The following is a 3,846-nucleotide window of genomic DNA, read 5'->3' as shown; positions in this document are numbered from 1 at the left end:
CGGCCATCTTCCCCTGCCCAGCACAAAGCCTCCAAGCCTGGCTTCAACTGATCACTCACAAGCATTTTTCTGACACCTCCGTCCTGACTTAGAAATATTTTTTGTTCTAAAAACCCTGTCGACGGAAATCTCCGCGGGTCCCCCCGTTGTATCTCAGACATGGAGTCTTTATGGGCAACGGGGCCGAAGTCACACTGCCAAGGAGTCGCTGCCACCCCGCAGGACATTTCAATCTCGGCCGTTTACAGACTTCCATAAACTGCCCTGCTATGGTCATGGTCATGTCATGTTAAAGATAGGCGACATGACTATGTCTTTTTCAACTCTTAGTTTCTGGCGGAGCCAAAAAAGTCCGGACTATGGTCATCTAATGTTAAAGATAGGATTTTTTTTTTTAAAGTGCTTGGCCAATGACCATGTCCACCAAAAGGCTCGCATTGAAGGTAGACACGACCATGTCCACAACGGGACTTAGTCTCTAGCAGCAAAAACATGGAGGTCACCAAGGACACAAACGGCACACTGCTGCTGAAAACAGAGCCTCCAAACCCCACGAGGGCAACAGGCTTCAAGTGCACTGAAAGTCAGCGACACAAATGGCACACTGTTGCCCAAAACAGAGCCTCCAAACCCCGTGAAGGCAAGAGACTTAAAGTGCATTAAAAATAAAAAAATGTAAGGGACCCACACTGCCTACTCAAGCCCAAAACAGAGCCTCCAGCCCGGCCTGATCTGGCGCCAGGCGCGGGAGGGCAGCATACTTCCATCAGCATGGAAGTCCAGGACTGTAAGGGGACCCACCGCCTCCCCAAGCCGAAAACAGAGCCTCCAGCCCGACCTGATCTGGCGCCAGGCACGGGAGGGCAACAGACAGACTTCCAGGGAAGTGGAAGCTGCCAGGGGTGAATGGGAACTCTGCCCGGGGTGCAGAGCCTCCCACATGGCTTGACTTATTATTTTTACTTAAATATTTTTTTGATCAAAAGACCATGCCCTTAGTAATATGCACTTACCCCCCCAGTGTATCTGTTATCTAATAGCATTATGAGAGCAAGTCACTACTTCATGCCGACCTCCTGGAACTGCCGCTCGGCCACCCAGACCCACTTTGTCCACTAAGGTTTTTTGTGGCTATGGTAATGTATTATTATTATGTGTTTATTTAGCAGACACCTTTATCCAAGTCGACTTACAGAGACTAGGGTGTGTGAACTTTGCATCAGCTGCAGAGTCACTTACAATTACATCTCACCCAAAAGACGGAGCACAAGGAGGTTAAGTGACTTGCTCAGGGTCACACAGTGAGTCAGTGGCTAAGGTGGGATTTGAACCGGGGACCTCCTGGTTACAAGCCCTTTTCTTTAACCACTGGACCACACAGCCTCCAATGTAGCACTATTCTGACTCTAGTCAATTCTATTCTAACTATGGTCATTTAGCTCAATGGTGACTCTGGTCATGTAGCTCAATGGTGACTCTGGTCATGTAGCTCAATGGTGACTCTGGTCATGTAGCTCAATGGTGACTCTGGTCATGTAGCTCAATTTTGACTATGGTCAGTGCGGCAGTGTGGAGTAGTGGTTAGGTCTCGGGACTCTTGACTAGAAGGTCGTGGGTTCAATCCCAGGTGGGGGACATTGCTGCTGTACCCTTGAGCAAGGTACTTTACCTAGATTGCTCCAGTAACAATCCAACTGTATAAATGGGTAATTGTATGTAGAAAAATAATATAATTGTATGTAAAAATAATGTGATATCTTGTAACAATTGTAAGTCGTCCTGGATAAGGGTGTCTGCTAAGAAATACAGTGGCTCTCAAAAGTATTCACCCCCCTTGGACTTTTCCACATTTCATTGTGTTACAACATGGAATCAAAATGGATTTAATTGGGAGTTTTTGCCACTGATCAACACAAGAAAAGTCCATAATGTCAAAGTGAAAAATAAAATCTACAACTTGTTCTAAATTAATTACAAATATAAAACAGAAAATAATTGATTGCATAAGTATTCACCCCCTTTGCTATGACACACCTAAATAAGCTCTGGTGCAACCAATTGTCTTTAGAAGTCACATAATTAGTTGAATGGAGTCCACCTGTGTGCAATTAAGGTGTTTCACATGATTTCAGGTTAAATACACCTGTCTCTGGGAGGTCCCACAGTTGGTTAGTACATTTCCTAACAAAAACTACATCATGAAGGTGAAGGAACATTCAAAGCAAATCCGGAATAAGGTTCTTCAAAAGCACCAATCAGGGGTAGGATATAAGAACATTTCCAAGGCATTGAATATCCTCTCAGAGCACAGTAAAGTCCATTATTAAGAAATGGAGAGAATATGGCACAACTGTGAATCTGTCTAGAACAGGCCGTCCTCAAAAACGGAGTATCCGGGCGTATAGGGCACTAGTCAGGGAGGCCACCAAGAGGCCTATGGCAACTCTAAAGGAGTTACAGTGTTCCACGGCTGAGCTGGGAGACACTGTGCATATGGCAACAATAGCCCGGGTGCTTCACAAAACTGGCCTTTATGGGAGAGTGGCAAAAAGAAAGCCATTGTTGAAAAGAACTCGCATCAAATCTCGGCTAGAGTTTCCCAGAAGGCATGTGGGAGACTCTGAGACCAAGTGGAAGAAGATTCTATGGCCTGATGAGACCAGAATAGAGCTTTTTGGCCACAACGCTAAGCGCTATGTTTGGCGCAAGCCTAACACCGTACATCATCCTGAGAACACCATCCCTACCGTGAAGCATGGTGGTGGCAGCATCATGCTATGGGGATGCTTCTCTGCGTCAGGGCCTGGAAAGCTCGTGAAGATAGAGGGCAAAATGGATGCGGCAAAGTACAGAGAAATCCTGAAGGAAAACCTGCTGAAGTCTGCAAGAGACCTGGGACTTGGAGAAGATTCATCTTCCAGCAGGACAATGACCCCAAACATACAGCCAAAGGCACACTGGAGTGGCTTAAAAACAAAAAGGTCAATGTCCTGGAGTGGCCCAGTCAAAGCCCGGACCTCAATCCAATTGAGAATATGTGGAAAGAGTTGAAAATTGCTGTTCACCAAAGGTCCCCATCCAACTTGACGGAGCTTGAGCAATTTTGCAAAGAAGAATGGGCAAAAATAGCAGTGTCCAGATGTGCAAAGCTGGTAGAGACTTATCCAAATAGACTCATGGCTGTAATTGCTGCCAAAGGTGCCTCTACCAAATATTGACTCAAGGGGGTGAATACTTATGCAATCAATTATTTTCTGTTTTGTATTTGTAATTAATCTGTGGAGAAGATCTTCCCTGTTTTTCAACATTTACTTTTCAAAACGAACATTTGTCATTCAAAAGTCCAACAGCATAATGCAAGGAGAATGGCTAATTCATTAGGAACAGTCATGTTGAAGACAGTACCAGTTTCAAATGATTAAAAACTGGGAAACTGTTTGAGAAAAGAAATATATAAAATAGTTTATTTAAAAATATTTAATATATACACATTTTTTTAAGAAATACTGTTCCAATGGTCATTTCAAATGTGCTGCGAGTTTAAAATCGTCTGGAAATTAAACACTGATGCCTTTTTTAATTGTATTGTTTTTGAAAAAAGTTGAAAGGCTGGGAGAATCTTCTGTGGAGAAGATCTTCCCTCCCTTTCAACATTAATTCTCAAACTGAATGCAGTAGGGATTCAAGGAAATGCATGCACATGGATTAGGGAGTGGTTAACATGTAGAAAACAGAAAGTACTAAATAGAGGAGAAACCTCAAAATGTAGTGAGGTAGCCAGGGGTGTACCTCAGGGATCACTATTAGGTCCTCTGCTATTCCTAATCTACATTCATGATTTAGATT

The sequence above is a fragment of the Acipenser ruthenus genome, unplaced genomic scaffold (genome assembly GCF_902713425.1).
Source record: "Acipenser ruthenus unplaced genomic scaffold, fAciRut3.2 maternal haplotype, whole genome shotgun sequence".
Lineage (NCBI taxonomy): Eukaryota > Metazoa > Chordata > Actinopteri > Acipenseriformes > Acipenseridae > Acipenser > Acipenser ruthenus.
Note: the sequence above shows the minus strand (reverse complement) of the source record.